This window comes from Parus major, chromosome 19 (genome assembly GCF_001522545.3).
Source record: "Parus major isolate Abel chromosome 19, Parus_major1.1, whole genome shotgun sequence".
Taxonomy (NCBI): Eukaryota; Metazoa; Chordata; class Aves; order Passeriformes; family Paridae; genus Parus; species Parus major.
Window position 1 is genome coordinate 2,819,165 of NC_031787.1, and position 12,534 is coordinate 2,831,698.

Consider the following 12,534-nt stretch of genomic DNA (forward strand, 5'->3'; position numbering starts at 1 on the left):
AGGTGAGCGGTGCCCGGGGACGGGGCCACCCCCGCCAGCCGACCCCTCACACTGCGCCCGCGGGGCTGGGGGGCCCTCGGCAACCAGCGACAAGTGGCGCGAAGTGTGTATGTGGCGGGGGGGACAGCCTGTGGGGACAGTGCCCGCCGCGGTGGAGGGGACGCGGGTGGGATCTGGGTGGACAAGGGCGGCCGCCGCATCCCCCGAGCTGCGGGAGCCGGGATGAGCCCGGCAGATGCGTCTCCAGAGGTGATGATTTTACCGAGCTCAAAAATAAATGGGGAAAAAAAAAATTCCTTCTGAAAGCTGGGATTTTGAGGAGCTTGACCATCGTGCCAGCCATCCCTCTTTTCTGGAGGCGGCAGAGAAGAAGGTAAGAAGTGCGGTGAGCTCCGTGCAGGTTTGTCACGGCTTCCTAATCCTCCTTGTTGCCCTTGGGATTAGCCTGAGCTCCTGAAAGTTTGGGTTTTCTCGTGGGTCGGTGCCTTGGCCTGAGCTGTCCTGCCCTGGCCGTGTCTCGGAGCACACACCTGGCAGCCAGGCTGGCGTGAGAGGGGTTTATCTTCCTCTGTGCTTACCTTGGCTCTGAGGGACAATAACCTGCAGCTCCCAAAGGCCTGTGTGCTGTGAACAAGGAAAACTGCTGATCCTGCAAAGATACCGCTTTCTTCAGCTGCTCTGATGAAGGTAAAATTGCCATTCTGTTGTAGTTGTAATTTAATGGAAAAGGTTTTGTTTAATAGGAAACTGTTGCTTTTCTGTTTGAAGTAGTCTGCAATTCCACATTAAGCTTCCCATCATGTGTTAACTTCCTCCCTGTGAGGCATCTCTGGCAGCTTCAGTTTGTTCTGGAGTTTGACATGGGATGGCTTTGAAGTGTTGCTTTCAGAACTGGATAAGGCAAGCAGAGAGCTGCTATCTCAGTTGCTTGAAGAGAAAAACCAAAGCCAGTACACTGGGGTTGTGCTCCAACATGTCCTGAGCATGGTTTGCTGTGCAAGCCCTGTGCTTGGGCTGGGGTGCCTGGTGTGAATGGAATTAAACTCCAGGCAGAGCAATAAATTTGCTTTCCTGGTCTTGCTCCCCTGGCTTTTGCCTGAAGAAGGTCAGATCTTAGCAACCAGGAGCATAAGCACCAGGCTCTTATCATTCCAGCGAGGAGTTGAGTCATGTCATGGTTTGATATGGTCTGAAGGCTGGGCTTTAAGTCACAGTAAGTGCCAGGCCACCAGGTCCCATCAGATTTCTTTCTGAGAGAAGCTGTGTTCGCTGGCGTGAAGTGCCTTCTGGCTGAAGCTGTCTCCAGCTATTTCTCCTTGAGTTTGGGATGATTCTTGTGGGTTGGAGCAGGGTATGTGTGAGTGCTCCCAGGACAGCTCCTAGCTCGGGGAATGTGGGCAGAGCTGCCCATCCAGGTGCTTCTGGAATGCAGCTGTAGGGAACCTCACCTGTCCTGGCATTGCCTCAGAGAGCAGTGAGTTTCCCCATCACTCTGCACAGCCAGACGGTGCTGTACTTCTGCCATGGCTTTCAAAGCCTGTGCTGCTGCTCTGTGCTCTCTAATTAATGTGTTCATTAAGCCCTGAATGTCTTTGTCTGATACAATTAATTGTCCTTGTGCTAGCTAGAATTTCAAGGCACAGCTTTTCTTTTGCTGGGAAGAGGTTGTGGGATTTCCCTCCCCCTGTTAGGCTCTTGTGGGGTGACTGCAGTAGGAATGCCCTCAGCCTGCAGCAGAGGGGATGTCTGGAAGGATGGTGTCGCAGTGTTCTTTTTGCTGGAGCAAGAAGCACTACTTAGGCAGTGGTCGTGACAAAAAACTTCTGTGGTTTAGACCTTGGCTGGGTGTGAAGAGGTGGCACTGTGCTGTGTCATTGTGCTTCAGCCAAGCTCTGCTTACAGAGTACAGCATCTCTTTTTGCTGATATTTGTTCCCTGAAATTACTGAAGGATGTATTAACCCGGTATTTGTGCCACTTTCTGATGAACTGTGGGAAGAACAGTTCTGTCTGAAAGCCAGTCTTCTCTTCAATGTCAATGCTGACCTTAGAAGAGCCTTTATAGGGTCATTGCTACCTAGGGACAGGGGAAGGAGAAACTTCTTTTGTAAGAGGCTTCAGGAAAAGGCTGAGATTGCTGGATGGCTTCTGGCAGGTTGGCTTTGGTCTCCAGAGGACGTGTCTGCCTGGCCAAGGGGCAGAGAGGCACCAGGCACACCAAGCTAATGGAGAAGGGATGTGTGTTGGTGAAGAGCTCAGTGTGAGGATTTTGTCAGTGCTGGAGCTGTGGAAAGCAGTTTGGTAGGATCTGAAATCAATATGTGCAATAAGCATGCCTTGGGAAGATGCCTGGGGAGAGGATAGCCTTTAGTGTCCTAAAGTGCAGGTGCACTGCTGATGTTCAGCTGCTCAAAGCCCTGACAAATGCTGGGTGCAGGGGGAGATCTTCCTTGGTTCCAAGGCTCCCTTGGGACCTGTGGGGATGCTGAGTTAAGCAACACAAGTAGGTGAAAGGTGGGAGGGAAATGGTTTATATGAAGTCAGCAGCAGAGCCCAGGTTTGGGCAGCATCAGGCTGTAGTAGGAGCTCTCCTGAGTGGGGAGGAGAATGGAGCAGGATTTTTGGGTGATTTTTGCCTCTAACTTGGGGTGAGAGGAGACTTCTCCTGCACAGCCTCTGGCAGGTGCTTTCTGCTACTCAGCCCTGGCACTGCTGCAGCTTGGCAGGTGGAGAGGGAGGCTCAGGAAGCTGAGCCATCCCTTTGCTGAGAAAGAGCAAGGAAGCAAGTTACCCCTTCATCTTTGGGATGAAAGCAAGGCCTGAGCTGTCAGCATAAAAGCCAAGTACAGAGTTGGTATGAGATTAAATGTTATTGGCTTGTGTCTTAAACTGCAGCAAAGCAGACCCCTCTGAGGACAACCAGGTGTTCAGTAAACCTTGTGAGAATTCTTCCTGTCATGTCTTTGTCTTCATGGTTGCTCCTCTAATTTTCAGTATTTCTTTTTCCTTTTTTTTGGGGGAGGGTGGTGCAGGATATCACTTGCTTTAAGAAGCAAACATCCAGCATGGAGGAAGGTGACCCAGTCACCAAAAATATGTGGTTCAAAAAGGAATGTGCATTTCTGGCTGTGAGAATGATTGAAGTGTGCAAAGCAGTTGTTGACAAAATACAGTCATCAAGGCAAGTCTGAAGATTGGTTAGGGATATTTGTGATGGATAAAGTATCAGGTACAGCCGGTAAATGAATGACAGCAAAAAATGCCATATGGTCAAGCATGTCGTTTTAATTAAGACAGTGGTCAAGTTTAGCATGGTTGGAGAAAAGTGTCTGAAACCTTCTAAAGAGAACATATCCTAATAACTGATAAATTGGAGAAGGATACTCATCTGAAAGATGGTTTGGTGGGAAGGAGCTACAGTGATTTTTGTCCATGTGTGGGAGGGTGGCTGTTGATTTGTGCTGGTGGGTGGGGTGTGAGTACATGTGTTCTGGCCCTTCAGAAACAGGGATGTTTCTCAGGCTTGTGTATTTGGCCACAGGTGGTGACTTTATGGATTGAGTCCTTAATCACAGAAAAAAATTTTATAGACTGTGTCATTGATGCTAAGGTGCAGTCAAGGACTGCAGAACCTGCACTTCTAACTTGCTTAGGAATTTGCAGTCTGGATTTGTTGGTCACTTTTTCTACTTGTTTAAGTTTTTAGAAAGATTTTTGTGTTTTATTGCACTCTTCAGTTTTATTATACATTTTACATGTTCATAACTATCTTATCTGTCAAGTACCTGACACTGGAGAAATTTTGTTTGTTGTTTTCAGATGCTGGTGTCTCTGGATGGGGAAGTTCTGAAAGCCCAAACCCTTTTGAGGACGCAGCTTCTCGGTGCACTGAGGCTGGCAGCTGAAAGGGAGGGCTGTCCCATGGCAGCTGGGAGCTTCATATCCCACAAAACTGCTGCTTTAGGGAGTGAACCTGGCCGAGTATGAAGCCCTGGATTTTATTTCTTGATGGCACCCAGTGCATGAGCTGAGTCATGCTTTGTGCATAAGGTGTGGTTTGTTGAGGACTTGTTTCTCTTGGGCTGCTGCCCTGGGAAGGCAGTATTTTTGGGTGAGTACTGCTGAAATAGTTGTAGTTCTTTTTGCTAGAATTCGTGTGGGATTAATTTAGGCTGCTTGTGTCTGGGATAATTTCAGTGTTTCTGCAGAGTGGTGGCTGTGAAATGTTGTGATGAATTCTTCAGTATTGTTCAGAGAGTTGATGGTGAAGTTGTTAGCTAGTTAACAGTGACTGCTCTAATAATTCTGGTGTGAGTGTAAACAGCAAGGCTGTGATGTGCTGGAGCAGCACTTGAATATGTGTCTTTCTGAGATGCAGACATGCTTCTCCTTTTTCATTTTCCTGTGCTGTAGTCTCTGCACAGCAGCTATGTGTGTGCCTTGGACAAGCAGAAAAGCCATGGAAGTCCAGCCTTCCTTTCTGCTGGTACTGGTGCTGAGTGGCAACTGCTTCCCTGAGGGCAGCGGAGCCAAATTCATGGCCTCACTTTTTTTTGCTGCCTTCTGCAATTCCAGTGGTTTCCACTCACTCACAGCAGTATAAGTGAGGACCATGGCCCATTCTTTTTGGAGCTGGGGTGTTGGTGGGAGTCATTGCTGCAGAGCAGAGATGAGGCAGAGGGGCCTGTATTAAGCACAGAGCTCTGTGCCAGGAAGAGAGCAAATCCCTGATGCCTTCAGCCCCTGTGAAATATCCCACAAATATTTTTGGGGTGTGCTGATTGTTTTTCTCAGCCAAGTGACACTGTGATTTTATGACCTTGTGAGGACACAGCATTAAGTGCTGGGGAAACCCAGGCTAAATAACACTTTCTGAGGATGTTTTAGTGTTGTATTTGTGACTAAGGTGAATCAGTGGTACCAAGGGATGTGAGATCATCCTATGCTGGTGAGCTGGACTGTGTTGCTGTGTGTGACAGTTCAGTGTGCTGTGCTGGAGCAGAGCTCCCAGTCAGGTGCTGCTCTTCTCCTCCTGGTGTTCCTCAGCTGTGCCTCTGCTGCCAAGGTTGGTCCCAATTTTGTTTTGCAGTCATGTGAGTGCAGCAGAGCTTCGACCACCCACTCCAGTTTGTCTTGGTTTTGCTTTGCTTTTGTAGTGCATTTAGTAACTCAAAGACTGTTTTGCTGTTATGAGACTTTATCATGGGTGCCTGTCTCTTCTTTCCCTCTCCCACTCCCAGCAGTAGTTCATATTTCCATTCTATAGAACAGAAATGAGTCCTAAACCCCCAAAAGAGCTGCTGATGTTAGATTTGTACACAAATAACATGGGCACAGCCCTCTGAAGCTCACAGTTGGAGGCTGTCACATCTACAGTAGATAAAGCTGAAGGAATTGGGCAGCAGTAGCAAAAAAACAAGCCAGCACAGCTTCACAAGTAGCGTGTGCATGTGTGTACCTACCTGAGGCTGGCTGTAATTATCACAGCTCCCACGCTGTCCTGCTGTTGTGTCAAGCTCTGTCAAAGTTACTCTCAACCACCTCCTGCCTTTGTGCTTACTCACCATGGTACTGGCAACACACAGGCATTGCCAGAGCTTTTCTCCAGCCCCTGGACCTCCTCATGTGCTGGATGCAGCTGGTGGCCTTTGTCTGCTCTGCTGCTCTAATGTGGTCTCTCGGAGACAATTTGGGATGCTCAAAGGGACCCCTGCCTAGAAGAGGGTCTGTAGATGTTGCCTCATGCTGGGTATCTGCTACCAGACCCTCCCTCTCCCTCATTCCAGCCCAGCCCATGGAGTCTTGACTGCTTGTGGACAAGAAGCTGAAAGATGTGTGAGCTGCATCCTCATTAGGAGCCTGGCAAGGCTGTGATCTGAGGATGAACCACAGCTCCACTGGGGAAGGAGGCTTCCTGCAGTGTGTGAGAAGTGATTGATGGTAGCATCAGAAAGAAAAAGGAGGAATTTGCCTCTCAAAGAGTCAAGTGCTGCCTTGGGGAAGTGTATTCTGTTTCTTCAGAGCTTCCTCCCCTGTCTTTTGTCAGTGCTTACAGGTCAGTGTGGAAAAAGTGGGAGGGAAGGAGAGAGAACTGGGTTTGGATACTGGTGATGTATAGAAAGTGGTAACCCTATGCCAAAGAAATCAAGGTACTTGAAAGACAGTAGGACTTGGTGCAGTGTTCCTGTGACAAATTATTACAGGACACATGTGGAAAGCCAACCATTTAAATGAGTCAAGTCTTAATTCTGACACTTCCTAACACCTGGTTTTGGAAATGCTGTCTGAGTAGTGTTTTTCTGGGATGTTATTTGTGCTGGAACCAAGGGTTTGGGTCTGCTTGCTAATGGTGTGCCTGCTTCAAGTGGCAGTATGAGGACAGGAAATTTGTGTGCTGACCTCTCACTGATGGGGTGCTTTGATGCTGAAATCTGGATTGACCTTTCTGTAGCTGTCAGGCAGCTTGACTGACAAAGGTTAATGATATCTGAGGCTAGCAGGCAGAGTGTAAAACAGACCTGAGATGAATCTTTTAGCCCTTCTGTGTCAGCACCTCATCCCCAGGCTGAAAGATGGGGCTGGAAAAGTGAAAGATGTCCAAATGCAGTTGTTAGAACAATCCTTGCTGAGTGCAGGGGGAAAAGAATCGTGTCCCCTCAGGGCTGGGATATGGGCTTACTGCATCAGCAGGGTGTGATTTGTTATAACAGTGAGAACAAAGTCCTCTGCCTCAGCTTGTCCTGTGGTAGTAGTGGACATGAATTTCAGTGTTCTCAGTTGTGTTGTTAATGTGCACTTCCAGGTTAGAGAGATCAGGCATCTCTTCCAGGGTGCTTCCACACTCTGATCAGGCTTCTGCTTTGTCCTTTCTCATGCAGTTTGATGTGAGCAGTGCTTGTAATTTGCCTTGAAGAACGGTGAAAAGGCATGCTTTATTCATAGCAATTGCTGGGAGTCCATTCCTTAATGCCAGGTAGATTGATTTAAGCCTGAATGCAGAATGGAACTGGTATTTTTTGTTAATTTTCAGAGTTTGCTGTTTCCAAGGAGCTGAAAAGTGTCTGTGCTACACCTGAATGCCACTGAATCTGTCTTCCATGCAGGGTGATTATCACAGGTGCAAGAGGACAATATGAGATTGTCCCACCTGTGGGAACTGATTCTTCTGTGGCACATCCTCTCAGCCACCAAAGGAATGAAAGAGAAAAACCAGTACAGCTTTCCTTGTGCTCATCCAAACATCTGCCTGCTTGCCTCATTGTTTATTGTGTTAAGAGCATAAACTTCACAGCAGGGACCAGCAATTTCACTGTGCAGCATCAGGCCCAGGTGATAACAGTGTCTGAAGTGCCACAGTAATGGAAAATAAGCCTCCAGATCTGAGTCAAAAAATGGCAGATGCTCTGGGGGTGCACAGAGCGTTCTGTTATCTAAAGAGTGTCTTCTGCTTGACTCCAAAAGCAGCAAAAGGCTGCCTTTGGTTCAGTGACCGCCCAGGATCCCAGGAGAAGCCCCCTCCCCTCATCCCCAGGAAGGTCCCTGGCTCTCCCTGCTCTCCCTCACTTGCTCCACACAGTGGGTGCACCATTCTCCTGCTGATGCCGTGCCTGCAATGCCAAGGTATTTTTGAGGTTTTGCTGTGAGCTGGATAAAACCACCTGGATTCATTGAGGATGTTTTGTGGTTACTGCAAAGTGCTGAGAGTCTCTTTCCACTAAGACCTTGTGGAGGAAATGAAACCCAGAGTCTTTAATATTCCATGCACTTTAGGTATGAATAAATTTTTCCTTGCCCCAAAACCTCCTTCTGCTGTGAAATCCATTCCAATCTCTTTGTCTAAGACAATCAATCTTCTTCCTTTCCTCTCTCCTCCCATGCCCCAGCTTTTATTAACCTAGAAATGTGCTGACATTTCACCATCAAACTGGTTAGAGAGCTCTGCAGAGTACTTTTGCAAGTTGTCAGTGTAGCTGCCTGCAAAAGAAGGGGAAGATGGCTCAGAGCTGCTCATCTCCTGAGGAATTCGGTTTTTCCTAGCTGATGGCTTTCTGCAAAAGCGTCTGTCTGTCTGTTCCCCTCAAAAGGAAGGGCATGGGGTTGGGCAGTCAATGAAGAAAGATCATCATAGGGTTTTAATACATTTATCTTGGCAGTGCTCCTTCCTGTAGCAAATCCCTGTCCCACTGTGCACGTGTACTGACTCCAGCCTCTCTGGAGCTGTCCCTTCCACTGCTGCATCCTGTGGATCACTCAGTGTCTCTGCAGTTGTTGTTCTGCTTTCTTGGCTATAAGCCTGTGCCTCACACTGAATCCCTTCCTGCTCCATTTCCCAGGAGACTGAGCTATCCAGCATAGGAGTCATTTAGTTTGTATGTAGGATTTCAGCAGGAATTTCACCTGGATTGGTGGCAGGTGTGGCTCCTGAGGGGCTGACTGAAGCCCCTGTACTTTCCTGGAGCAGGTACAGGTGGCTGCACTGTCTGGGGTGGACTCAGCTAAAGCTTGTTCGGACCTGACACTTAACACCTTGAAGCAAAGTCATCCCAGCCACTCCTTATTTGCTGGCATTGAGGAACACCATTTCCAGCAGCAGCTTGGCTATTCTGAAGTCCTTGACCTCCTCTGAACCTCTCTGCAGCCCTGGCACCTCCCAAGCTGAGCAGTGCCGATAGTTGGAAAGTTTGAGCCCAATAACATCAACTCTCCTGATGTCTTCCAACCTGTGCCTGGCTCTTCCTGCCCTGCACAGCCCCATCCCCTGGCTGGACAGTCCTGTGGAGATTCACCCGAGCCAAAGGACTTGTGGGGATCTGCTGAGCAGCTCCTGGAGGCAGGCAGGAAGCCAGGAGCTGGAGACAGGCTGCTGAGCTGGAGGTGGGTGGGAAAGCCTGTCCAGAAGGTACTCTGATGGTCCTCAGAGGTCACTGCTCAGTCTGAACAGCCACAGCATCACACAGTTGGGAACCTGGCCTGCAAAACCTGGAGCCTTAAAGGAAGGGACAGGCTCCTAAAGGAAAAGGAACAAAACACCCCTCAGTTGTGCCCCTTGGCTCTACAGCTGTGGGAATCCACATCCTCCTTTCCTTGCTCCTGTGCACAGCTGGGAACACTGCTGGATGTCACTGGGACCAGCTGAAGCTACTCAAGGACTAAGTGTCAACCAGCAAACTCTCCAAAGCAAACCAGTTCCTTTACTTTGAAAGCTGCAATGGGAACACCTCCTAGGCACTGGGGAGGGTGCTGCTGATGCTGATGAAAGCAGATTCCTGACATTAATACCAGATGGAATGCAGCTGCTCCTTCATGTGAGGAGCTGGAAGCCTTTGGGTTCCCCATACCTCTCACAGGCACTGGGAAGCAGCTGCTCCTCCCATGGTGCCAGGCAGGTCCTACACCCAGCTCTCCAGTGTGTCAAACCAAACAGGCTCTGGTGATTGGGCTGGTCAGATTATCTGTCCAATAATTTGTTCTGGCTACAATTTTGTCTGCTTTGGAAACTTGTTATTTTCTAGCCTTTTGAGACCACCTCCCAGAGAGAATGGGGATTTTAAGTATTTAGACATGTAATAATGATGTAATTAAAAAATTTAATTTTATTTTTTCTTGTTTGAGTGTAATTCCTTTGATTTAAAGGGTGGTAGTAGCTAATTGGATTCTGGGCCAGCCTTGCACAGGCAACTGGGCAGGGGGGAGGGACTGCAAATGAGTCTAGCCAGGAAATTGCACATTTAAATATAGTTCTTGGTAGGGTCAGCAAAACACCCAAGGGACAAATTAAGAGTAAAATTTCTGCTGTAATGTGTTCATTTAGCTGCAGACATAATCTTAAGGAAAACAAAGAAGCTTGAGAGTGAGAGGAGCAAATTTCAGGGTAGATGAATGTTGTGCATTTGTGTGCTGCTGCAGGTCTCTCATAGGCAAGTGCATCCTTCTCCTGTCTCTGGGATGTCTGGAACATTGGCTGATCCCAAGAAGAAACCACTGAAAGGATTTTTGGGTTTGTGGGTGTTAGTGGCTTCACTGGAGGATGGAAATCCATAGTCCATATAATGCTGTGGAGCTGCTGCTGTTACCAGCTTTGGCACAGATCACCTGGATCACACTGTTCATCAGGTGGGAGATGGGGCCATCAGGGATGTGACTGGGGTCTGTGGCTTGAAAGAGATTTGGCCTGGGGAGGAAAAAAAAAATTAAAAAAAAAATTCAGGGCACTGGGATTGTCCCTTTGGAAATCTTCAAAATCTGCAGCCTTGTGTTTTCCCTGTTGGGACCTGTGACCCTTTCACAGATGGACAAGGTCATTGTCCCTGCTGGGGATGTGTGTGAGGAGTAAGCAGCCAAAGCCCAGGATGCAGGACATGGAGAACATCTGGAGTAACCCCTGGCTGAGAGCCAGCACTGCTCTCAAGTTTGACTAACAACATTAATTTTCCAGCCCTGCTTATTTCTTGATTTAGGCATAGCTCAGACCACGTGCAGCAGAGCCCATCTACTCCTTGGTGGCACTTAGGGAACAGTCTGAGTTACTCCTTGGCAATTGGAATTTCCCTTAAAGGCTAAGCTAGAGAAATGTTGTTGGTGACAGGAGATGCAGAAGAGCAGCTTGTTTTATGTTTCCCAGGACCTCAGACCCGGCTCTTGGTGCTCCCTCTTTCATTTTGACTGTGTTCCCAGGGGAAGACCATGTGTTCAGGGAAGGAGGCAGAGCTTGTCAGGAATGAAGCCTGATCCCACATCCCTCCCCTCTCTGGAGGGCTGCAGAGCTGTCCACTCTAGATGGGTAAGATTCCACAAAAGCTGGGGATCATCCCACCTCACCAGCTGGAAGGAGAGCTGCCTGACAGGTCTGCAGGTGTGGCCAATTGCATTGTGCATCACTTGTTTTGTATATTCTAATTGAATTAGAATTAATTATTTTTTCTTCTTTTTATATTCTATTAAGCTTTTTTTATCTCAACTCATAAATTTTACATTTTTTTTCACCCCCATTCCTGGAGAGGGATCTGTGAGCAAGCAGCTGTGTGGTGTTTACCTGCCTGCCAAGTTAAAGTACAACATTTAAGCTCTATTTTTAAAGCCTGCCTTGATTCTAAGCTCTTTGAGCCAAAGCTTGCCTTTCTTAAAGCATTAAACACAGTGGGGCAGTGAGCTCTCTATTAATTGATGCTGTTGCCAGGCTATTGAAAAGTTGTAATAATGTGGCCAAATTTTCAAGTGTGGTCTAGGCTTTCTGCCTGGATGTCAAAAAGGGAAACTAATTACAGAGTGAAGCAAGGAGAACAGGCTGGCTGGAAGGAAATGTCATTAAGGTTCTCCTCAGGTGCCAGGTCAGCCCAAGTCAAATCACAGCTGCCTCAAACCTCTAAATTTCTTCCTCCTTCCGTTAAATTACTACCAAGTGATTTCTTGCAAGTGTAACCACCTTTTAGAACAAGAGAATGAAAACTGGCTGTTTTCTTTAAATACAAACAGCAGAGGCAGGGTTGGGATTGCAGAAGCAAATAGGTAATTTTCTTCCCTGGCCCTGTAGCACTGTACAGAGTGCCTGTGCTGGCTTCTTCCTGGGTTATGGTCATGGGGCAGGGGGAAAGTGTGTGGTTTATCCTCTCTGACACTGTGTGGGATTGGTGTTGGGATGCCTGAACTCCCTGGCAGGTGTAGCACAAATAGCGCTCGTGATGTGCCAGAGCTCAGTTCTCCACAGTGTTGTGGAGACTGAAACAAATCGCTTCAGACTGGTTGAGGACAAATTCAGTGAGTGTCTGTCACTCCCTGAGTGACTGCTTGAGGGAAAAGTGAGGGGCTCCAGTCATTGCTTCTGCTTATACCAGGACAAGGTGGCTTCTCCTGCTTCTCTCACCTTCAGTCTCTTTCCTGCCAGCATTCTGGTGCCATTCTTTCCCTTTTCCTCACTTTGATACTTGGTCCTGGAGAACCCTTGTCCTGTGACCACTTCTGATGGTCAGCAGGGACTGCTCTGATTCAGGGCTGGGCTGCTGGAAGAGCACTGCTGGCCAAAATTTGGGTTATTTGGAGAAGCAATGGACAGTGAAGGTGGAGTGTGTGAAGACCAAGTCCTGCATGTTCTCTGTGGTGGAGTACAGAGCTTGGGGACACCTTGGAGGTCCAGGATGCAGGTAGGTTGCCTGACCACAAATTATACAGAAACCTGTACCTTAAGAGAGCTTAGAACCCTTCACTGCACTGCCAGCAAGGCTCACTTGGCTCATTCACATGATGCCACATGGCCAAGCCATTGCTACACTAATTCTGTTGGTGTCACTTTTCATCCTCTAGGATGGTCCACCTTGGACTGTGGTCCTGAGTCTTTCTGAAACTGTTTTTCCCTTTAAAAGTTCAGGTAAGAGCTCCCACAAGACACAGAATTTGTAGTTCTCTCTTTAATACTTCATCATCCTCTTGCAGTGTTGAACCCTCTTGCCCAGAAGGAGGAAGTTGCTGATTTTTGAGGTCAGGGTGAGCTGAAGAATGTCAGGTCAAGGTACAAATTTATCTTCATGTCTTAGATCCCATT

The 12,534-nt window shown here is 48.0% G+C and overlaps 2 protein-coding genes across 3 annotated transcripts in view; both read left to right on the forward strand.

Annotated features, from left to right (window-relative positions):
- The window catches only part of P2RX1 (purinergic receptor P2X 1), a 29,206-nt gene extending 18,328 nt beyond the window's left edge, over positions 1 to 10,878 (forward strand). The window contains exon 13 of the mRNA XM_033518855.1: positions 9,906 to 10,878. The gene's annotated coding sequence lies outside the window, so the exon portion shown is untranslated. The remainder of the gene's footprint in view (positions 1 to 9,905) is intronic.
- The window catches only part of CAMKK1 (calcium/calmodulin dependent protein kinase kinase 1), a 72,205-nt gene continuing 59,866 nt past the window's right edge, over positions 196 to 12,534 (forward strand). The window contains exon 1 of one of the 2 annotated variants that reach the window (XM_033518852.1): positions 196 to 373. The gene's annotated coding sequence lies outside the window, so the exon portion shown is untranslated. Of the gene's footprint in view, positions 374 to 10,996; positions 12,502 to 12,534 lie in introns of those variants that run through there. The other variant, XM_033518854.1, reaches the window with a different exon arrangement.